At 42.6% G+C, this 25,227-nt stretch overlaps 1 protein-coding gene across 5 annotated transcripts in view; it reads right to left on the reverse strand.

Annotated features, from left to right (window-relative positions):
- Window positions 1-25,227, reverse strand: part of B3GAT1 (beta-1,3-glucuronyltransferase 1) — a 312,275-nt gene that overhangs the window by 208,704 nt on the left and 78,344 nt on the right. For all 5 annotated transcript variants that reach the window (XM_086956953.1, XM_086956950.1, XM_086956949.1 and 2 more), the window contains exon 2: window positions 3,508-3,593. The gene's annotated coding sequence lies outside the window, so the exon portion shown is untranslated. The remainder of the gene's footprint in view (window positions 1-3,507; window positions 3,594-25,227) is intronic.

The following is a 25,227-nucleotide window of genomic DNA, read 5'->3' on the forward strand; positions in this document are numbered from 1 at the left end:
AATCAACGGTAAAAACCGGCCCACCTAGCCATAAAACTGTCCCACAACTACAAAAACAAGCACTTGCAATGCAATCGGTCTCGCTTTTGGGACCTTATATATATTTAGCTATGCAGCACATTAGCCTGGGTGCTGAAACATCTACTGTTCTTTAACATGGAGGAAAAGTAAGCACAAAACTGCTTGATGTGCCAGGTATGGGAACACATTGAGAGAAATATTGCCTTTCAGCAGGAAATGGTATAGTCCAAAGCTCTGTTTTTAATTTAAAATCAGGGCTTTTGGTGGTCACATCACTGAAAATACAAGATTTGAAAAAAATATTAATTTCTACGGGTGCTCATGGAAGAAAATTTCTATGGACAGGTATCTAGAGAATGCTAAAGTGATTCTGGTATTTGACTGCCTTCTGCTGGTCGTTTTCTATCAAGAAAGTTAAATAGAGGCAGTTGCCAGAAAAAAAAATAAAGTCTCTCAGCAGAAACCAATTCTGGTATTTTACTGACCTCTGCTGGTAATTTTCTATCAAGACAGTTAAATAGAGGCACTTGAACAGACCCTAAGTGGAAGCAGACAAGTCCTAGGGCGGACCCCCAGAGCCCACAAAATACATACACATATAAGTACATACTAAGGTATATACAAGAGGTCTCGAATGCTCGACCTAAAAATGGCTCACACACTGATCTGTCATACCAGCCCATGGGGCACTGCCTGATTGCCGTATAGGCAGTGCCGTCTTAATGCACGGGCATGCTGGACAGTTGAACGGGGGCCCCACGATCATAGTGGCCCCATGCAGTCCAAAATTTAACACTAATTTTCCGTTAAACATTTTTATTTCTGTGAGTGGTTGTGTAGGCAGGCAGGGCCCAGTGCACTGCTTTAACCTGGGGCCATAATGATGTTATGATGTCCTGCCTATAGGCCAGGGCGAGACTGTAGGCATCCCAGGCAACAAACAGCTCTGTATCTCATCAGCCATATTACAGGACACAGAGGTGCGGATACACATGAAGGATCACAGGGCAGCTCACAGAGACCTACACAAACTTCAGGGCCATGAGACAGCGAACCAACACCCTTGCAGACTATAGTGACCCATTGAGGCTACTAGTAGGGTACACAGGGGCCCTCTGACGCTCTTGGGTCATGAACAGCAAAATACAAGACGGGCGGCACACTATGCTAAACACAGATTTTCAGCTCACTTGTTTTAAGCCACGCCCTTAATTACATTGCCCACACCCATTTGAGAGACACCCCAGTTTTTTCATCCCACTTAAAGCCCTGTATGCAGTTATTAGCACAGTGAGCACAGCTGAGGATTGGAGGTCACGCCTCGCAGCATTTCAACCGCAGATAAGGGAGGCGACAAATGAGCTTGCAGGAAGCGCGTGTGAACATATGATACCTGGCGCTCGGAGATGGGGCTTTTGTGACAGCTCAGGTGTTCAGTCGTTCTTTCATTGCACAGTCTTCTACAAAAGCACAGTCTTCTGTAACAAGTGCAGGAAAGGAGGGGAGATCAGTCGCAGGGCGAGCTCAATGATTTTTAGGGGCCCCAGGCAAGACATCATTTGCAGCCCCCTGTTCGCACAGAGAACAAGTGCATAGAGAAGTAAAGAGAGGTAGAGAGAAGGAAAAGAGGGAGGGACAGAAAAGGTGAGAGGACCTATGGACAGAGCTCTGAGGTAGATAAGTGAGGCACAAAAAGAGATGCAGAAGATGACATAGAGGTAGTAAGAGAGAGCTGGGATGATACAGAAGTCAAATTGAGAGAAGGGAGGTGATTTAGTGATTGGTGAGGTCAGTGGCATAGCACAGGTCCCCACAGCCCCGGCAACGCAGTGGAGGGGGCGAGCTGCAGGGGGCCTCCTTAGCACAGTGCTCTGGCCTAAGAGCTCCTGATTAAATCCTGAGCAGGGACCCCTTAATGTACATTTCAGGGGAGTACCTCAAGTTTCATTACGCCACTGGGTGAGGTATAGAGAGATGGGTGATACAAAGTAGAGAGCTTGAGAAAAGTGAAGTAGAGAGGGGTAGAGAGTGAGACAACTAGCTAAGGTAGACCTGGAGGTGAGTTGAAATGTAAGTTAGAGGGAGGTAGACAGACAAGTACAAAAAGAGGGGTAAAGAGCAGTGAGATCAGGGTTGCCAAGGATAGACAGAGAGACACAAATAGAGATAGCGAGAGAGAGGTAAAGATGTTGAGGTATAGAAACTGAAAGAGATAAGGCTGAGAAATAACTTTACTAGGGGTCCCCATGAAAGGTGGGAGGCCTGGGCAGTTGCCAACTTGCCCATGCTTTAAAATGTCCCAGCGTAATTTGCTGACCCCAGGACACATTCAGCAGAACACACACAATGTCTGTTTTCCGTTCGAAGCACCAACCTGCAGGTGTTCTTATTTTCACTTCCAGCTTGGCCCAACACAAAGGCATGATTTAAAGGCCGATCAGTCATCCTTTTGCTTGGGTATCATCCTAACTGTGCGTTTCTTTCTCCTGCGTTGGCTTGGTCCATCCTATGTCGGCCTTTAGGACCTTTGACTAGTTGAGACCCTTGGTTGTCATTGGCCAGTTCCAAGGCCGAAAACCAACACTATAGGGACAATTTTGCAAGCTTGCTCCATGGTACTGCTTCCTCCACATTAGCTAACTTTGTTACACCAAAAAACTGCTCCTCACCCAGGAATGGGGGAAGAGTGAATGAAGCCACCTCCTGATGCCCTAACCACTGCGGGCTGCAGTACAGACCCTATCGCAGGTTAGGCTCAGCCTCCTGAGGGCCAACGTGGCCTGCGCTCCATGTGGTGCCTAACACCTATATGGAAATGCAGTGGAGGGAAATAAAGTACACAGCTTATTACTTCACAAGAATATAAGAAATAGTATGATGTGGAGGCAGGTCACATTCGTAATTGTTGCGGATATCTTTGCAACTGTTTTAAAAAAAATAAATCTACATGTTAACTGTCAGACTCTGCTTTTCATAACTTTACCCTCGTAACTCTATACCCTTTCTTCTGATACACCTTGCCCTCCAAATTATGAGCACTGTCGATAGCACAGTGTCTCTACATCTTTTTGCACTGGAACCTAGGTTCCAAACAGACACCATGAAAATGAGTGAAATGGGTTGTTGGAAAAGAGAGGAAAGGGCCTGAAGCCACACCGATGTTACTAGGGCAGCATTTAGGATATGTACTGTCTTTTTAAAGCAATGCTATACCCCTGCAGCCTCGCGGAGTTTGTCTTTACTTCCCAGCATGGTCCGGCCAGTAAGTGCCACCCCCACAGTTGCATGGACCATTCCAAACTAAACAGCAGTATCTCAGTCTGCCACCAGGCGGCAGCGTGCATCAGGTCTTCCTAATGAGTTAGGAAATGCCAGGCGTTTACCCAGACCACAGCAGGGCCCATTCATCACACCCACAAACCGCAGCAGAGAAGCAAGAACATACCATTTTGGACCTTGCATCTGACGTTACTGGCTTGGCCTTACCTCTAAGGAGACTGATTCAATTACGGATCTTGAGAAAGCCCCAGGCCTGCGCACCACAAAAGGTCAAACACGTGTTGGCTGTTGATCTGTGAACAAAGAATACAGGAAAACAATAAGCAATCTTGCTGCAACAATTTATCCAATGTCTAATTCCGTCTGATATGCTTAAATATGTTCTTTCACTGTATGACATCGCAGTGTAAAGTACAAGGTACTAAGGCACCTTTGAAGATATTCTTTCAATATGGGTCCGTTTTGCTTGTAAATTTTTCTAATGATAATTCCAATTTTACAGATTGCTCTAACTTGCATACATTGACTGAAGTTTTTAATGATTGTCATATTTAGACCGACTTTCTAGGAGTGGTCTTTATATAATTTTAGCTGGTGATTTTAATACAAGGATAGGTCAGAAAAAACAGTCATTTTGATCATAGGAGTTCAAACTTTTGTCTGAGTGTTTCCCTTCAACTATTGCAAAACAAGGGGGGACCCTATGAGATATTCTGGCCGCCCATAATTTGAGCAGTGTTTTGGATTCGTTTAATAAAGATTCAGAAGTTGTCCCGCTGTTTGAGGGATAAAGCCCTGCGTGTACTATTGGCAACAGTTTTGTCACCTGCCTGCTCTATTTTTCAAAGCCATTTTAGTGGATGTAATCTCTTCATAGTAGGGTTTTAGTTGTTATCCCTTTTCATTATACCTGTTGCATTTCAAATTGTAAGTATTACTAAGCATAACAGTTTGATAATTAAACATGATTTGAGAATTTCATAATTGACCTTTTTATGAGCAGTTTTTTTAATGTCAGACTTTGCTTAGCTGAGGGCAATGAAAATAATAATGAATTTGTAGCCTTTCATAAGGTTTGTGTTTGTGTTAGACAGCTCCCGGGTAAGGAAAGGAGCAGCCTTAAATCAGGTAAAAAGCACAAATGGTTAAACAGAGCATTCTCTAAAACCTACTACGATTCACATTTGGTCCTTCAAGGCTTTTCGCATAATAACAAGCATTTGCAATGCAATCAGTCTCGCATTTGTTAAAGTTAGTTATTTGTGTGTAAATTATATTGTGTTTTACTTATGTTTTTTGTTTATAGTGGAGTGGTTGTATGTTGTTTGTAGTGGAATTGTGTGGTTTGCATCGGAATTGTTTGTTGTGAAATGAAATTGTGTGGAAATTATGTGGTGTGGGGAATTTGTGCATTGGAAATATGTGGCATGGTGAATTGATAGGGGTGAGAGCTGTATAAATATATCGAAAGTAAGATTGAGAGGGATAGGTAGTTTGTATATGAAGTGCTGAATGAACTCTATATAGAGTAGTAGAAAGAGTGTGAGAGAGAATGAAGGGAGAGAAAGTTATAGTCATATAAAGAGATTGTGCTTGTGTACGCAGAAGACACTGAATGGAGAGGAGGATGTTAAAAAAGTTATGGTAAAGATACTGTGCTAAAAGACCTGAAGAGAACCAATATAAGCAATGCTGGATGAGTGTGTTCATTGGAATTATGTGGATAGTAATTATATGGTAGCAAGTGTAGTGGTATTGTGTGCTGTGGAGTGAGATGTATTGTGTGAATTTTGTGGTGCTGAAATATGTGGCATGATGTGGAATTGTGCGGTGTGTATTGAGTATATGTGACGTTTAGTGGAACTGGGTTGTGAAGTGTACCTTTCTGCAGTGGAATGGAATTATGTGAAGTTTAATTGTGTTGTGTGAAACTGTGTGACACTGAGTGATAATATGTTGAGTGGAATTGTGTGCGCTGGCTTGGAGTGTATTAATGTGAAGTGTTAGGTGGCATGGAGTAGATTTTTGTGGAGTGGAACTATGTGGTATGAAGTGGAGTGTAATTGTTTGGTGTGGTATGGAATTGTGTAAATTGTATGTATGTGGTGTGTTGTGTAATTGTGTTGTTGAGTTGAATAATGTGGTTTGGTGTTGAATTATGTGGTGTGGAATAGAAATGTGTGGAGTTGAATTGTGTGGAATTAAACTGTGTGGTGTTGGGTGGAATTATGCTGATTGGAATTATGTGGCATGGTCTGGAGTATCTATGGGAGTTGTTGCTATGTGGGTGGTTTTATGTGTGTTGTATTTATGTGGTATTGAGTAGAGTGTATATATGTCGAGTTGAATCATGTTGAGGGACTAACAAGCCTATTGAGGAAACCAAAGGCAGCATTTACTAAAGGCAATGACACAAGCCAATTAAAAATATAGGCGCAGAGTGGGCTCGTCTTCTCTCCCATACTGTACTACAGCAGTCTCGCAGAGTGAGTAGCACATGTGCGCTGTCGCTAGGCTCGACCTAAAAAGGAAGTTGCTATTTTCAGAAAATCCTACTAGAAAGCAAAAATAAGGGGAAATTCCTGTGAAGAACTTTGGGCAATTGTTGTCACAGATAATTAGGATAATTTCTAGCAGATAAGAAATGGCCCTTCTTTTTTTGATCCTGGAAATGGTGCACAGCCGAGCACTTTAACTCCCGCAGATAAGAGTTGCCCACTTCAAGGCTAGTTATGGCTCTGTAATAGTTGAAGAGCGGACGGGGATACCTATAATTAGGGCTACACTAGTTGTGAGTTTAGCTGAGGTTACTAAGGCAACTAGGAACAGCCCTTAAGGTAATGCACCAGGGCTGATGCTGTACCTATGGATCTTTCTAAACATTATTGTGATCTGGAGCCCCTATTTGTTACCAGTGTGTTACATTCAGCGTGTAAGTCATACTTAGCGATTCCTGGTCCCACTGCATCATTTTACCTGTAAATCGGAATAGTGACAAGATGTTTCAATGCTGTTATCGCCCAATAGCTCTCATAGACTCCATAGTGAAAGTGGCTGGTAGGGTCTTTACAGAGAGACCTGGGCCCATGATAATAACATTCTTGTGAAGACACAGTATGGGTTTAGGTTGGGTTTGGGCACATTAGAGCAGTGCTTACAGCAGAAGCTTCTTATTAGTAAATACAGTCAACTGTTGGCTCTATACCTCTGTCTATTATGGCTCATCCTTTACTCAGTCAATGGAACTAAGGCGTGGGACTTATTGGCTGCGTTGGGAGTGGAGGCGGACATAATACATTTTCTGCATTGGTTCAATTTAAACGTAAAAGTTAAGGTCCTGAATTGTCCAGATGGTGAGCCCTTGGATAACTTGTCTTTGGCCAAAGGAGTTTGACAAGGGCCTGTGTTAGCGGCCCTTCAAGTTATTCTTTATACATATAGATCAGAAAATTACTTGATGTCACTAAAACTAAATATCCTGAGAACAGGCAGCCAAGACATTCCTGTGCTCTTATAAATAGATGATGCTGTGTAGATGTCCAGAAGTGAAATTTACTTAAAGAATCATATTCAGGGATGTGATGGTTTCATAGAGGGGCTAGACTTAAAAACTAACATTTATAAAACTTTCATTTTATCTTTATGTCCAAAGAAACAGAAACACTGTATGACAAACACAAAAACTGGCCTCCTTGCTGTGCACTCGCAAACTTCAATGTGTTCAGACCCAGGGTCCAGTACTCAATTTAGCAACAAAACTTGGTAAGAAACCTAAGAAATGCTTGATTGATAAATACAATAATAAATGCATTTCCAAAGTGGGTTATGGTGATGGTATTTGGTGTTCTGCTGAAGATATGTTAGACTTCAGGTGGCAGAGTTGTTAAAAGCTTTAGGTCTTCTTCAGGGATTCTCTAATGTTGCTTGTCATAGGGAATTGAAGCTTAATTATTTAGAAGATTGCCTCAGACTAGCACCTTTATTGCTACGGGTCTCAATCTGCTCCATTCCAGTAACAGGAGTAGATTGGAAAATTATAAAGAATTGTTTAGACCTTGATGTTTATTCACATATGTGGCTGAAACACATAAAAAAACTCCGTACTGACTTGGGTAATCACAATTTGTTCTCTAAGCCTTAAGTACAAAAGACAAACACATTGTTACAAATACATATTTATACCCATGTGATGCCACCCGAGGGCACTGTGAATTGTTGAAAACGTCTGTTATATACCATTCTGTCCTACAGATTTCCTTAGGCATGCAGTCCTATCTGTGGTTGGCTCTTCGTATGTCTCTTTGTTGCAGGCTAGGTTTAGAATAGGTTCCATTCATTTTCTGCTTTGTTTTCATTAAGGGTTATTCAGGTCTAATGAAATTAATCTTTGTCCTTGTGACTTGGCATACAATCACAAGAGAGTGTTACCATCAAAATAATGGTAACATCCCTGATCTTGGGCACACCTTTGCGTTCTTGAAAATCAAGACTCCTTGTTTATTTCATCAATGTAAAGTTTATTTTAAAGTTCATTGTAGATTTATCATCAATCCATAGAGTTATATCCACTCATATCAAAATTATAATTGCTCCATTGTGCTCCACTGCATTTCGGGCTTGAGGACCCTTCATCTGGGAGCTGATTAGTCGGTCTAGGTGTAGTTTGAGCGTGTTCGAAAAAAGTGGGCCAACGGCGTGATAGTCAGACGATCTTGTTCAGAGGTGTAAGCAACCGGGTATTACCGACATTTAATAAATGGTGCGTTTAAATGTTATTAAATTTCGGCAATACCCGGTAACTCTATGGATTGATGATAAATCTACAATGAACTTTAAAATAAACCTTACATTGATGAAATAAACAAGGAGTCTTGATTTTCAAGAACGCAAAGGTGTCCCCAAGATCAGGTATGTTACCATTATTTTGTTGTTAACACTTTCTTGTTATATTAAACTGACGTGTCAAGGACGGACACGCCACCTGTAGGAGCACCCAACCTAAAAAACTTTATGATCAGCATGAATGAACCGCTGAAAAAAATTAGGGTGTGCACCAACCTACCAACAATTTTGGCATACAATCAAACATTTTTGTTTTTTTGCACATTTATAAAGCTCCACGGAAGAAATATTTGCTTTTTTCTCAGTGTAGACCTGCACTTTTATTTTTACAATTGCTTGATTCAACTATGGTTTGTTACCTTGTGAGCCGATTTAAAAAAAAACTTTTTATTTAACATGCTCATCACATTGCATAGCAACTGAAAATGCAGCTCAGGTATCTGAGTATCGTACAATATCAATAATACAGCTGGCAGGTATTCACCCATTGTCCCATAACACAGTTACTCAGTAGAAGAAGTGGAGTAATCAATACAATATTGCACAGTCGCACCCCAAGATGGTGTTTCATAGTAGTCCCCCCCCTATATTTCCAGCATGGGCCCCACACCATCTCCCACTTACCAGGGGAGCCTCTGCCTCAGTAGATCACCTCCTCCACCCACTGGCACCAAACTAAGTCCTTTTCCCATTCCTGAATGGACAGCGAGTGGAGGAACCCCCCCCCCCCCCCCCCTGAATCAACAGCATCAACCACTTTGCATCCATCGGTACATTGACCGATGAGGCTCTCTACATCCCCGCTGTCATTCCCTGCCAGAACTCCTTTATAATCGGACAGTCCCACAAAATATGATAAAAGGAACCAATTTTTCCACAGCCTCTTACACATAATGTTGTATATATTGCCCCCATTGTAAACAACCGGGTTCCCAGATAATATGCTCTGTGTGAGACCCTAAGCTGCACTAGCTGAAATTCCTCACGGATTGCAACGACTCGGGGACCCTGGAGTGCCTTAACCCAATCCTGTTCCTCCAGTTCCCTAAATCATCACTCCAGGCCATTTGGATGGGGCCCATAATCTCTGGGGAGTTATTCTGCAATTTTTGATATATCACTGACACTCCTTTCTGAGGAATAGGGTCTGCCGCCAGTAAGCGATCCTCCATATGTGAGCCGATTTTTGGTATTTCTTGTTAAGCTTAGAAATGTGTTATGTAAAGATAAAGGTTTTTAATAATTTTAGATAAAGAATTGAGATTTTGTTATTTATTTAGTACATTTACATACTATTTGTCTTATCAGGACACCAGCATGGGACAGAAATACTTGCAAATCATTCATATGATTGGCTGATACATCTATCCTGAAAATCATGCTCCCCTCCAGCCCTCTTGGGCCGACATTGAACACTTTTCTGCTAAAAGGCGAATAAACTGAACTTTAGCAAGCATCAGTGGCGTAGCTACACCTTTTGCTGCCCAAGGTGGTCCCTACGTTTGCTGCCCTGCGATGGCCGGTGGTAAGGGGGGAATCGATGCCCCCAAAACTTGTGCTGCCAAGGGCAGATCGCCCCCACCCCTAGCTACGCCACTGGCAGTGGTTGATTAGCCACCCTTTAATTGGAATTTAAAAGCACTGATTTTCACTGCAAATTAATACAGTGACTGCCAAGTGCTTCCTAGGCCTCTGATACCCCACGCTCCACATTTCAAGGGGGCAGCCACCGACCTCAGCACCCCTTGTCCAGTGCTGGCCTTGGCGCATGTTAAATGCTCACCTCCAGCACTGCTCCTGTTAACTGCGAATCATATCGAAGTGAATCACTTATAAACTCAACGGAATGAGAAAATCTATTTAACCATGAGAAACGCATCCTCTGGGACCTACAGATTGGCTTTGGAACATTCAGGAGGAAACAGCTCTGGGCGAAACGTTCAAGAAATTAGACTTTAAACAAAAACGATTTCATTTAAGAAAAGGCAGAGCATCAATCGAGCGTTTTACATAATTTTAAATGGATATATTCTTTCTATAGCAAGGCCAGGGACCACAACATCAACGATTCAGTCATATTTGTGACAACAATGGGTAATAATGAGACTTTCTCTTAAGTAGTCGAACAACTTAAAATTGGCTTGATGGGAAAAGCCTGCCACTTGCATGAGAGAAGTCTGAAACCTACTGCATTTCGACTGAAGCAGTCATATACGATATGGCCTACATCTTGAATACATTCAGATCTAACTTCCCCAAAGCCACTTATTAAAATATCACACTTAAAATCTACATCCACTACCTTCCAAACCTTCTGACTTAAAATCCTGTTTTACTAGAGTAGTGCATGGAAAAGTGACACTGATGGATCCCAGCAGTGACAACTCTCCCTCAGAGTGTCCTTCCAAAAAGGCAGAGATGACACTAGTCTCCCTCATATATCCTTCCGAACAGGCAGAGATAACACTATTCTCCCTCAGATATCCTTCCGAACAGGCAGAGATGACACTACTCTCCCTCAGATAGCCCTCCAAACAGGCAGAGATGACACTACTCTACCTCAGATATCCTTCCGAACAGGCAGAGTTGACAGGACTGTCATTCAGAGACTCTTTAAGAATAGGCAGAGACAACTGTGGAAATTGTGGACTCATGAAGTATAGTGCTTAATTTGAGCCGGTGTGGGGCACCAATACTTATTTGTGGGAACAGGAACTTATTTCCTGCATCTGATATTTAATGAGTGCAATAGCGGAAAACACACCGATGAGAAAGATAGAGGAAGAGAAAGAGGGCAAACCAGTCACAAAAGTAGAAAGCAGAAACCGACAAGAGTGAGAACAAGGATTTGCAATGCAATAGGTCTCACATTTGCCAGAGTTAGAGCTATTGGCATTGTAAATGGAAACGTTTTTTACTAATGTTTTTTGGAGTGGAGTGGATGTACGTTGTTTGTAGTGGAATTGTGTGGTATGTTGTGCATTGGAATTATGTGGAGTGGGATTATGTGTTATGGAGAGTAATTATGTGGTAGGATAGTCTGTGTTGTTGAGTGGTAACCTCAGGTTTAGTCTTCCTCATTTCCATAGAGGCTAAACTATAAACTCAATGAGATGCAAAGAAAGAATCAACCACAGAGGAGCACTTTTGGACCTAGTCATAGGTATGAGCTGGGCCACTGTAATTTTGCAATTATTCGGCAGTGCCAATTTTAGCATGATTATACATTTGCCACATTTGCCACATAATCCATCATCTGCCACATAATCTGCAGATTTGAGCAAAAAAACCTTGTTACTAGCTCAAACAGCTCAAACATTACCAAAAATGCAGCGCCACGTGTTGTAGCGTGGTGGAAGGCCCTTTGCAAAGCTGGAAAGATCATCTGCTACTTAATGCTAAATCTGTGTGTTAAATTGGTACTAATGGGGTGCAACCATTTGCGATGCAGTAAGCCTCGCATTAGTTAAATGTTGAGCTATTACTTTGCAAATGTAAAAGAAATGTGGCCTCGCCTCACTTTGTTTTTCTATTTATTGACTTTTGTAGCAATGGCAGCATGATACGCTCTAGCTTTAGATGTTTAAAGCTAAAGCGTGGCATGTCGCCATGGCCACAAAAGTCAATGCAGTAGGGGGTGGGGCATGCTGTAGGAAGGATGGTAGCAATGACGGGAGGAAGGGATGCGAGCAGAGGAGGCAACGGATGGCCAACCAAAAAACATAATTGGTGATGTCTGCTGGGAGGACACCAATCACACAAAGGTGGGACAGATGGACAGTGTTGACCAACCAGAGTAAAGGACATTAGAAAGGCAGGCCAACAAACCAACTAGAAGCACTGATCATGTTGAAAGCTTCTGCTGGACCTAAAAAGGGCCAGGTGTCACCTGTACTCTGGTACCCGGCACACAAGAAAACTGTGGGGCACCTACGGACTGCTGTCCTATAAGGCTAGGTGTACCCAGGGTCTGGTTTCATACACATTAGAAACAGGTTCTACCTGTGTGATGCTTCCCAGATGTACACAGTAGTCCAAGCTTTGGCAAGGATTACATATTTCGAAATGCCAATAAAGCATTACCTCACATGAACAGATGTTGCCAACACTAAGGATGCATAGAAAACATGAACAGCAGTCCAGGTTACACTGAAGGCAGCGTTACAATGAACTGAAATGGAAGAGAACAACAAAAGAAGAATCCATGATCTATTTAAAATAACCTGCTGGCACTCTATGGAGCTAAAAGAAAGATAGAATTTAACTGATTCCAGAGGTGGTGCACACACTCCCCGAAAACCTAATGAGACTCTACAACATTAATAAATAATGAAAAAGTACAGTGTGTGAGACAGAAATGAGCACACCAGAAGTTCCCAAATACAGATAATGAAAAGTGTAAGCACAGGGTGACCGCCATAGGATGGGATGGCAGTGACGCAGAAAGAAGCAAGTGAGGCACAAAAAGTAGCAAGTGAGGTGCAGGAATAGGAAGAAAGGTGCAGAAAGAGGCAAGAGAAGTACAGAAAGAATCAAGAGAGGTGCGTCAAGAAGCAGAAAGGTGGAGAAAGAGGAAGAGCAGTGCAGAAAAAAGCAAGAAAGATGCAGAAAGAAGCAAGAGAGGTGCAGAAAGAGGAAGAGGTGTGCAGAAAGAAATGAGAGAAGTGCAGGGAGAGGAAGAAAGATACAGAAAGACGCAAGAGAAGTGCAAAAAGAAGGAAGACCCGTGCAGAAAGAGGCAAGCGAAGTGCAGACATAGAAAGAAAGGTGCAGAAAGAAGCAAGAGAAGTGCTGAAAAAAGCAAAAGACCTGCAGAACGAAGCAAGAAACGTGCAGAAAGCGAAAGAAAGATGCAAAAAGAGGAAGAAAGGTACAGAAAGAATCCAGGGAGGTGCAGAAAGAAGGAGAGGTGCAGAACGAAGCAAGAGAAGTGCAGAGAGAAGAGGAAAGATGCAGAAAGAGGAAGAAAGGTGCAGAAAGAAGCAAGGGAATGGTTGAAACAAGCAAGAGGCATGCACAAAGAAGCAAAAGACATGCAGAAAAGGCAACAGATGTACAGAAAGAGGAAGAAAGGTGCAGAAAGAGGAAGAAAGATGCAGAAAGAAGCAAGAGAGGTGAAGAAAGAGGCAATAGAGGCGCAGAAAGAGGCAAGTGAGGTGCAGAAAGAGGCAAGAGAGGTGCAGGAAGAAGCAGGGCAGGTGCAGAAAAAAGCAAGAGTGGTGCAGAAAGAGGAAGGGAGGTGCAGACAGAAGAAGAAAGGTGCAGAAAGAATCCAGGGAGGTGCAGAAAGAGGAAGAAAGGTGCAGAAAGAAGCAAGGGAATGATTGAAACAAACAAGAGGCATGCACAATGAAGCTAGAGATGTGCAGAAAGAGGAAGAAAGATGGAGGAAGAAAGTTGCAGAAAGAAGCATAAGAGGGGCAGAACGAGGCAATAGAGGTACAGAAAGAAGCAATAGAAGTGCAGAAAGAGGCAAGAGAGGTACAGAAGAAAGCAAGTGAAGTGTAGAAAGAAGCAAAAGAGATGCAAGAAGAAGCAGGACAGGTGTAGAAAAAAGCAAGAGAGGTGCAGAAAGAGGAAGAGCGGTGTAGAAAGAGGAAGATAGGTATAGAAAGAGGCAAGAGAAGTATAAAAAGAGACAAGAAAAGAAGTGCAAAAAGAGGAAGAAAGGTGCAGAAAGAAACGAGAGGTGCAGAAAGAGGAAGAACCGTGCAGCAAAAAGGAAGAAAGGTCCAGAAAGAGGCAAGAGAAGTGCAGAAAGAGGCAGAAAGGTGCAGAAGAAAGCATGAGAGGTACTGAAAGAAGCAAGAGAGATTCAGAAAAAAGCAATAGAGATTTATAAAGAAGAGAAGTGCAGAAAGAGGCAAGAGAAGTGCAGAAAGAAGCACGAGAAGTGCAGAAAGGAGCAAAAGAAGTGCAGGAAGACGCAAGCAGGGTGCAGAAAAAAGCACGAGAAAGAGGAAGAGAGGTGCAGAAAATCTAGAGAGGTGCAGAAAGAAGCAATAGATGTGCAGAAAGAGGAAGAAAGGTACAGAAAGAGGAAGAAAGGCGTAGAAAGAATCAAGAGGTGCAGAAATGGGGAAGAGAGGTACACAAAGGGGCAAGGGAGGCACAGAAAGAAGAGCAGTGCCAAAAGAGGAAGAAATGTGCAGAAAGAAGCTAGTGAGGTGCAGAAAGAAGCAAAAGAGGTACAGAAAGAGGAAGATAGGCAACAGAAAGAGGAAAGAAGGCACAGAAAGAAAAAAGAGGGGTGCAGAAGGAGCGAGAAAGGTGTAGGAAAAAGACAGGTGCAGAACGAGGAAGAAAGGTACAGAAAGAAGAAAGGGAGGTACAGAAAGAAAAAGGAAGAAAGGTTCAGAAAGAGGCAAGTGAGGTGCAGAAAGAAGCAAGTGAGGTGCAGAAAGAGGCAAGTGGGGTGCAGAAAGAGGCAAGTGAGGTGCAGAAAGAGGCTATTGAGGAGCAAAAATAGGCAAGTGAGGTTCAGAAAGTGGCAAGAGAGGTACAGAAAGAGACAAGAGATGTACAGAAAGAAGCAAATGAGGCAAACAAAGAAGCAAGAGAGATGCAGAAAGAAGCAAGAGAGGTGCAGAAAGAGGAAGAGAGGTATAGAAAGTGGAAGACGTTTGCAGAAAGAGGCAAGAGAAGAGCAGAAAGAGGAAGAAAGGTGTAGAAGGAAGCAAGAGAGCTGCAGAAAGAAGCAACAGAAGTGCAAAAGGAAGCAAGCGGGTACAGGAAGAAGCAAGAGAAGTGCCGAAATAATAAAAAAGGTGCAGAAAGAGGCAAGAGAAGTGCAGAAAGAGGAAGCAAGGTGCAGAAAGTAATAAGAGGTACAGAAAGAAGCAAGAGAGGTGCAGAAGAGGGACGAGCAGTACAGAGAGAGGCATGAGAAGTGCAAAATGAGGCTGAGAAGTGCAGAAAGAGGAACGGGTAGAGCAGAAAGAGGCAAGGGTTGTGCAGAAAGAAGCAACAGAAGTGCAGAAAGAAGCAAAAGAAGTGCTGAAAGAGGACAAAAGGTACAGAAGGAAGCAAGATAGTTACAGAAAGAAGCAACAGAAGTGCAGAAGGAGGAAGAGAGACACAGAAAGAAGCGAGAGAGGTCTAGAAAGAAGCAAGAGACTGCAGAAAGAGGGAGCATGATGCAGAAAGATGAAGAAAGGTGCAGAAAGAAGCAAGAGAAGTGTTGAAAGAATCAAGAGAGGTGCAGAAAGAAGCAATAGTGGTGCAAAAAGAGGAAGAAAGGTGCAGGAAAAAGCAAGAGAGGTGCAGAAAGAGGCAAGAGAGGTGCAGAAAGAAGTAAGAAAAGTATAAGCAAAATGCAGAAAGAGGGAGAAAGGGGCAGAAAGAAGCGAAAAGAAGCAAGATACTGCAGAAGAGAGGGAGCATGATGCAGAAAGATTAAGAAAGGTGCAGAAAGAAGAGAAGTGCAGAAAGAATCAAGAGTAGTGCAGAAAGAAGCAATAGTGGTGCAGAAGAGGAAGAAAGATGCAGGAAAAAGCAAGAGAGGTGCAGAAAGAGGCAAGATAGGTGCAGAAAGAGGCAAGAGAAGTACAGAAAGAAGAAGGAACAGAAAGCAGCAAGAGAAGTACAGAAAGAAGCAAGAGACTAAAAGAAAGAGGCAAGAGACGTGCAGAAAGAAGCAAGTGAGGTGCAAAAAGAAGCAAGAGAGGTACAGAGAGAAGCAAGAGAGGGGGGTGCAGAAAGAAGCAAGAGAGGTGCAGAAAGAAGCAAGGAAGGTGTAGAAAGAAGCAAACAATGGGTAGAAAGATGTAAGAGAAGTTCAGAAAAATGTAAGTGAGTTGCAAAAAGAAGCGAGAGAAGTGCAGAAAGAGGGAGAAAGGTACAGAAAGAATCAAGAGAGGTACAGAAAGAGGCAAGAGAGGTGCAGAAAGAGGCAAGAGAGGTACAGAAAGAGATAAGAGAAGTGCAGAAAGAGGAAGAAAGGTGCACAAAGAAGCATATGAGGTGCAGAAAGTTTGTGAGTGAGGCACAGAAAGAAGCAATAGAGGTGCAGAGAGAAGCAAGAGCGGTGCAGAACTAGGAAGAATGGTGCTGAAAGAAGCAAAAGAGGTGCAGAAATAGGAAGAAAGGTGCAGAAACAAGCAAGTGAGGTGCAAAAAGAAGCAAGTGAGGTGCCGAAAGAATCGAGAGGGGCGTGGAAAGAATCAAGAGGGGCGTGGAAAGAATCAAGAGAGGTGCAGAAAGAATCAAGGGAAGCGCAGAAATAAGCAAGTGAGGTGCAGAAACAGGCAAGAGAGGTGCAGAAACAGGCAAGAGAGGTGCAGAAAATTGCAAGTGAGGCACAGAAGCTGGCAAGAGAGGTGCAGAAACTGGCAAGAGAGGCGCAGAAACTGGCAAGTCAGGCACAGTAACTGGAAAGTGAGGCGCGTCAACTGGCAAGTGAGGTGCAGAAACTGGCAAGTGAGGTGCAAAAACTTGCAAGTGAGGTGCAAAAACAGGCAAGTGAGGTGCAGAAACTTTCAAGAGAGGTGCAGAAACTTTCAAGAGAGGCGCAGAAACTGGCAAGTGAGGCACAGTAACTGGGAAGTGAGGCACAGCAACAGGCAAGTGAGGCGGAGAAACTGGCAAGTGAGGTGCAGATACTGCAAGTGAGGTGCAGAAACTGACAAATGAGATGCAGAAACTGGCAAGTGAGGCACAGAAACTGGCAAGTGAGGCACAAAAACTGACAAGTGAGGCACAGAAACTGGCAAGTGAGGCACAGAAACTGGCAAGTGAGGCACAGAAACTGGCAAGTGAGGCATAGAAACTGGCAACTGAGGAACAGAAACAGGCAAGCGCGGTGCAGAAACAGGTAAGTGAGGCACGGAAAGAGGAAAAAAAGAAAGAAGCAAGAGGCACAGAAAGAGATAAGAAGCAGAGAAAGAGGCAAGGGTAAAGAAAAAGAGCTGCGGATGAGAAACATATGACTAATGATCTAGTGGAAGGTGAGAGAACTTAAGATAAGGTTTGACTGACATATTGAGGGAGGGAGTGGACACAAGAAAAGAATGAACTAACAAGAGGCGAAAGACCACAGGAGAGAAATGAAGAGACATCAGCAGATTCGGGCACCTTAGGCCAAAAAAGAACTAGCAAAGGTTGAAACACTGGATAAAAATAGAGTAAGGCAGACCAAGAGGCAAACAGTGAATCTTATCAAAAGCTAAAATCACCCATTGCACCAAATGCAAATAGTGCTTCTTCACTTTACAATAAAAATAAAAAATAAATTACTGAGTAATTGACAAAAGATGCACATCATTGTAAGAACTGAGACTGCTAATACACTGCAACATAAATCAACAGGAGAAGGTTCAAGATGCACTTAAGTAAAGTGACCATGTCTTGTGCAGCAGGTGAGAGTCAAGGACAAACAAAGTCCTGGGATGTAGGTGACAGTCCAAGGCAGCAAAACCTGAAGATAAAGCTGCAGATGCCACAGTAGAATTAACTCGGAGACAAAGCTGCAGGACACCGGCAATGAGTTACAGTAAAACAGCACTGGAAAAGGAGAAATAATAAGGTGCAGAATAACTGGTAGTGGCGACAATGTTAGACACATACGGCCTAAAGACAAAGTTACATACATAATAAAACTGGCAACGAGCGACAGGAAAACAAAACAAATGATCCATCTAATAGAGGCGTGAGTAAAGAGAGTAAACCACGTTTATGGTGTTATATGCAACATTTGGGTTTCACAGCGTTTGTTTCTATGTAACCTCAAAATAAAGACTGTGAACCCCACACTGAGGCAGGAAATAAAGAAGAAAAGCTGCCAAGAGATATAAACTCAGAGTTCACACCTAGGTGTAAGCATGCAATAGCGGATGGTGAAGCCCATGGAAACCCAAGCTCGCAGCGCTACGGCAAGGGAACTGGCCTTGAAACTATGATGGGACCGACATAAAGCAGCTGAGATGCTGCCAAGGTCATTCCACACCAAGATTAATCCATCATGTGCCTCAAGGCCACCCGAGACACCACAAAGCAGATTACACAGCGCTCAGTGCAAAGTGAAACTGAGCTGTCAACAGCAAGCAGCCTGAGCCCCTGGGCTGCCACGGCACTGACCAGTGCTAAAGACTCCGGAGGTGGGCACCAAGAGAGGCTGGCATTGAGTTACTGTAGGCATATGCAATACATCGTAGCATTGAATGCAGTGCACATGTTCCTGCTGGCTCTGAGGCAGTGCAGGACTGGCAACTACAGTGCATCAGGGCTCTACCGTGAACTGGCACCCAAGGCAATGCAGGGCATGCAGACTGGCACTAGAGGCAATGCAGGGCACACGTTTGTTCTGGCACCTGAGTCAATGCAGTGCACGCATACAGACTGGCACTGTGGCAATGCAGGGCAAGCTCTCATGCTGGCACCCGAGGCAATTCAGGGCAAGCTGCCATGAGATATAAATTCCCACACAATAGCAACTGGTGTAGCACATGGACACCTAAGCTCGCAGTGCTACGGTCCGGCAAGAGACCTGGGTTTGAAACTGATGGGGCCAACATAAAGCAGCTGAGAGGCGAATGTCGCCCACATTAGCTACAGAAAAGCGAACGAGGCACAAACAAGATGAACTCTGCATGCTATAAGAGCACATCAAAGGCAGAGAAGAGTATGCCAGAGTGCAGCGGTGCTGTCCTGGGGGCCGCCCCTGGGCGATTTACTGCTGTCACTCGCTTTGTAGCACTTCAACAAACAGTTTGCATTTGTACCTTACCACACTCCAATAGCTAGCGAATTTTCAGGTTTTGCAATGTTTTATTTAAATATACTTGGAACTCTTGTGCTTTGTTAGTTCTGATGAAATGGGCCTTACAACTCATCCTTGGGCAAAAACACGTGTAGTCCAAAAATCCTCAAGGAAAGCCATTCCGACATTTCTATCTGGGTGCAGTGTGGCAAAACGAGGTCCTGTCTCAGTCTGTATAAGTCTGTCCTGCTGCACAGTGGCTAATATAGGAGAAGACTCGAACTTCCGGGTGAGATTAGCTGTGCAACGAGTGGGCAGCATTTGTTTACGTGGAGTGGGAGGGTACAGGGTAGAGCGGCCGTGTATGAGGTGCGTGTCATGAAGTTTTAGAAATGTAGTTTTAGAAACACATTTGTCTTAAATGATGCAATCAATGACATATAAACATCAGCATAAAGTGATTCTAACCCTGGAGAGCAGACTGGGTTTCTATGTCCACAATGTTTACATCCATTGTTAGCACAGGGCTGTCCAAAACAAGAAGCCCAGCATCGGAGAAGCGATGCCATACTGATAAATGAAGTAAGGGAAAACAAACAACAAAGAGTGCACAGGAAGGAACAGATGTTAAACAAGGGTAAGCACATTGTACTTTACCGGTGCTCCTCAACCTTGAAAGGAAGTGCGTTATCGGCACCATGACGAGACAGGAGGCAGCAAAGAAGAATGACACTGGAGTGCACCAATGGTAAGTAGAAGGTGGGAATACAGTCATTTTATTCATTACAGCAGGTCTTGCAGCAGCGCTTGCGCGCTGACAGGCTCGACCTAAAAAGGGCAGGGAGTAACTTGTATTGGATTAAAGACGACCAGCCTTGGTATTTGATGTTCCAATGTTTAATCGCACCAGCTGCGGGCACTCTTTCTTTTACAAATGAAGCAAATGAAGAGGAAGTTTTATGAACCTATGTTTGTTTCACCTTGTTTTTTACTTTTTACTAATGCCACTTAATAAATTCAATTCAAGTTGTTTTTATATAGCGCATAGCCTTCTAGTCCCAGTTGCAGTAAAGAAAATCTACATGAGCTATATAGGAGCCCCTGCTTCAGAAATTGTGGGTTTAAAAAAATGTCTGAAGCAGACTTCTGAGGGGAGTGGAAGGGAGTTCCAGAGCTTGGGAACAAGATGCGCAAAGGAGCTGCCACCACTTCTCGCTCTTTTGAACATGGGCACTGATATGAGCCCTTGACTGCTTGACCAAAGGGACCTCCCTGGAACGTGGATGGTATGTACGTTCCAGGTGATAACTGGGCCTTTTCCATGGAAGGCCCGATGTGCGATGCAGAGTGACTTAAAAAGAATTATGTTCTCTTATCACGATAAGAATTTTCTATCTTTTACAAGTAAGCTCCTTACACCGGTCTTTATGACGTATTACCGCCTCGAACATTCTCTGACATCCCTTTCGATATAAGCTGATTTTATTTTTTGACTATTTATGTCTCCAACCTATCCCTCAAACACGGTGTCCTAACTGAGACTCTATTGTCACTCACACTTAGTCACTATACACTTACACAGCATCACAACGCCCAAGCCAAAAACGGTATGGTCCACACAAGAATCAAGAACCCCATAATACATAGCTATGCCAACCACTAAACATATCATAAAAATAGTATTTTTGAATTTTAAAGGTATCAATCACCCAGTTAAAAAGAGAAAAATCATTGATTACTTATATCAACTATGGGGTGATATTATCTTGCTTCAGGAAACCTGGGTTGATTACACATATATCACATCACTGAAAAATAAACAATTCAATTATGCGGTTTGTTCACCAGCTGTTGGGAAGCAAAACTGAGTCTAACATTTATCAAGGAGATCAGGTATAGAACTGGTACCAAACTTACCTGGTAACCAAGGGAGATGGATCATATCAAAAGTTAATAAAAAACAATGCTGAATTTTTCATGGTTAATGTCTGTGCACTCATAGCGGACGACCCCTAACTTCTGGAGAGATCTATCTAATCAACCTACTTTAATTCTAGATAACGCATTGATTTTTTTGCAGGTGACTTTAACCTCCTGCTAGATCCTGTACTTGAAAGAAGTACAGACTGTGCCTACCAACCACCAAAGGCTCATAAAGCATTAAAAAATCTTTTCTCCAGATTCAATTTTATTGATACGTGGAGAACACAGAACCCAGATGTAAGAGACTACACCTTCTACTCAACCCCACACAATTCATACTCCAGCATTGATTATTTGCTAATATAAGGACACTCTGGAGCTTATTTACAAGCCCTGTGCATCTCTGGACTGTCACTTTTTTGATGTTCTGGTGGCGCACAGGGCAGACCCATATCTAGGAGTGCACGGAAAGCCACCCTACGTGACTTTTCATGGCATTGTCGATATAGTGTAGCAATGCAGTGCAAGTTGCTGAAATACCTCACACTGCCTCAGATAGGCTTGCCATGGACATTGCAGTGGGTGTTCCCATTCATCCCCCATGGTTTTTGACACATTCCCAGATCTACGACATAGCGTGAATCTGGGAATGTTTCAAAACCCTGCGCCTCCCCAAGGGTGGCGTAATGGTTGTTTTTGTGAAGGAAGGTTTCTCTTCCTGCACAAAAACAACTTGGTTTCCATGCAGGTGCCATGGTGCAAGGGTGTTTGCATTGGCACTAGGCAGCCACTTGTGCATTACCAATGTGTAAGAGGATAGGGATATGCCGTATTCCACAGATGATGCACATTACAGCCCTTTTCTTTTGATGCAGGGGAGTGCTGCAAAGTGACGTGCAGTGCTGCCCTGCATCAAATTGTTGTAAAGGAGGCCCTCCATTAGTAATGTGGACCAAACATCAATTGAACCAAGAAATATCTCCGATCATTTGCATCACTTTGCTAATATCAGGTACTTCACAGGACACAAAACAAACAGTCTGGCAATTAAATGATCAGATACTCAATCACTAAAATAATATTTAACCAATCGAGGAAGCTATACATAACTTTTTACTAGAAAATGACAAAAACTAATCCTCCGACTTAATTGGATGGGAAGCACTATAAGAGATGTACTTCTCGAAAGTAGGTCTAGAATGAACAAAAAAACAAACTGTAAACTGTTAGAACTGGAAAATCAAATCTTAAACTTAGAAAAACAACACATTGTCCACAAATCCAAATGCACCCTAAATGAGATTGTCAACAGAAAATACAACAAAATATTAAGCACTAGAGCAAGCATTTGGGTCAATAAACAAAACATTGCTAGACTATGTGACTCTAAAAAGATGGGAAAACCCTGGCTGCATATTTAAAACAAAAGTAGACGAAGAGATGAAAATCAATCAACGGTCCCATCTCAAAATCCTAAGAAATACTAAACACAATTATAAAGCTTACATTGGGTAAAGCCCCGGACCTCAGTGCGCATATGGCACAATTTTTGGTAACATTTTCCACTGGTATTATCTCACCATTATTACAACTATTCACTCAATTCACTAATTCCAGACAGGTCTCAGGCACACTGGCAGAGGCCATCATAACTGTCACCCCCATGGAAGGGAAAGGTATAATGCTACCAAAAAGAAACAGGTCAATTTCATTACTAAACCTAGACTGTAAAATATACGCAATTATACTTTCCAATAGACTGCAAAAACACTTATCTAAACTCATACACCCATAACAAGTTGGATTCTTAAAAAATAGACTATCCAACGGTCAAACATGTATATTCTAACACTGCTCTACTTGCCTTCTCCATCTTGCAAGATAGATACATATTAGAGAACCTAAACTTCTACAAGCTCCTACAACTAAAGGTGCAAATAACAGACATCCGAACTTAAAGAAGGATCCATCTCTTCCTACCCTGATTACTAACTTATGTAAATCTGGCCATATAGTTTCCAAGGTATACAAAATCAATTAAAATACACTTACAAAATGAGTGTAAAAATTATTCAAAAGTAATATAGATTTTGAAAGGAAAACCATCTACAAATCTCCTTTCTCGAATAAAATATCACCCAGACTAAATTCATGCTCATCCATAGAACCTTCTGGACACCATGTTATGTTATGTTATGTTATGTTATGTTATGTTATTTGGGGTGCTTTTATAGTGCACGGCTACTCCAAGGAGTGTCCCGGCGCTGAAGACTACACAAACTCAAACTACGACAAGACCCTAACTGCTGCAACTGCAGTGAACAAAAGGGAGACGTTGCACACAAGCACTTCTACTGTCTCATACTTTAACAGTATTGGAAAAGTAGCTTTGTTTTTATTGGAAATATCCTGGACATCACCCCCTCATTTGCATTTCCTTATATAATATTCGGTCAACTTGATCCACAATTATACAAGGAAACAGATCAGAATCTCCTAGACTAAATGTTAACACTAGCCTGTAAATTGATGTTCTCCAATTGGAAGAATTCTAGTGTTGTGTCCTTCCACATGTGGAGGGATTGACTTTCGTTTCTTAGAGAAGCAGACACTATCTCCTAACAGCTCACTCCCTGGCGGTCTCCCAGTAGCCCCAGGTCAGACTCGCTTAAATAAGCTACTCTATCATTTAGAATCAGAGCTCTCTCAACTTGGCTCGACCCAACAATATTCATTCCACCTGAACTACATCTTCACTCTCCGAATGATGCATCTCGTAGGGAACAAATAATTAGCTTACCCATACTCGTTCATTTGGATAATTGACTACTCACTGTTATTTTCAACTGTGCGCTGTAAAAACAAAATGTTCATGCTGTGCCTGTAGCACAGTCTTTTCTTTATCTTCTTCTTACTTTAACGTCTTTACAGCCTACCTTCATCCTCTCCTCCCTGTCTCTTCTGTATCTATTCCTTTTCCAATCATGCTTAGTTAATATACTTCAATATTGTTATAGTGCTGATGTATTGTCAAGCACAAACTGGTCCTTTGTTCATCGCATTGTCTATTGTATTGATTATGCAAATAACAAATAAAAAGCATTTGAACAAAAAAAGTGCAATTACACTCGTATTAAACTGACTGACACAATATTGGTGCAAGTGATTCCTATCTTACAGGTGGGCAGAGGGCATTGCATGCCAAGAATACCGAGAAGTCTGTGTATATTTGCAAACTTTCCAATGCCTATTGCTGGGGTCTTCCACCTTTTATACAGTGAGAGCTTCTTATACTCAAGGAAATTCCTTCCGAGCTAATAGCAAAATTAATCACTGTAAAATAGTGGTCACATCTGTTAATATTACACCAGCGACCACCCAAGCATTTCAGGCTACCAACAGCCTTCAATGTGTTTTGGAAATGCAAACCTTTGCCAAAATCAGACTATCAGTTTCTGAATATACACATTTTTCCATTAAATATGACTTTCTATTCAAGGCAAATACAATTTTACCGATAAAAACCTTTTCTAAAAAAATATCAAGTTTTCTTTCAAAATATCAGGTTACTTTTCAGGAAGTAAACAGTCCTCAAACATTGGCTTGTCATCTTCATCAAGTACTCGCATGTACTAATGTCTCACGTGGATAGATACTGCTTCAAATACTCAGTAATCATCATTGTAGTTCATAGATGCTCACCAGAACCCCAAGGATGTCTGTGGTATGTCAATATTTCTCATCATTATACCATGGGCACCACTGTGCCAAGGCTGGACAACTTTATGGCCAGTTGCCAACAATATGTCAGTCATGGCTATTATTAAGGGAGGGGTGCCAGCATCATGTCAGGAACGGCTACAATTAGGCCCATCATGCTCCTAATATATCAGTTATGGCTGCATTATGCCGCAACTAGACCAAGAATCCCAATAAGATAACAAGGATGACCATTTTTTATGCCATTACCACTAGTACTCTGTGAATGGGTACAATTGTAGTATTTTCCTTTGGTGACCCTCAACAACAGTCATAGTTCCTAGTGATCAATACTGGCTGTTTGCAGGGACACAATAGAAGACACAGCTGCACATAAATGTCCACATATGCATACAGGCACACACAAACCCATGCACTTGAGGCTCTTAATTGCCTTTACTCTAGACAAGGACTGAGCTCTCTTCAGCTCAGGGGCTGATCTTGTATCCAACTCGCACATGTTCGCTCTGGCTCATGCAGTCCCCCAGCAGTAGCCACCATGGCTACTGCTGGAACTACTGCGATCATTGGTCATTCTGTGCCCATTGTTCACATGCATTGTCTGACTGATAGCGCAAGACCTCCAATATGGCCAATATCTGAGTGACTTTGCTAGAGAGTGAAGGCAAATGGCATGTGGTAGACCCTGTAGGCTGTGGAGAAGTGTGGCTCAATGGTTAGAGCGGCAGACCCTGATGCAGAGGTCT

Source organism: Lissotriton vulgaris, chromosome 2_1, assembly GCF_964263255.1.
Source record: "Lissotriton vulgaris chromosome 2_1, aLisVul1.2, whole genome shotgun sequence".
Classification (NCBI taxonomy): domain Eukaryota; kingdom Metazoa; phylum Chordata; class Amphibia; order Caudata; family Salamandridae; genus Lissotriton; species Lissotriton vulgaris.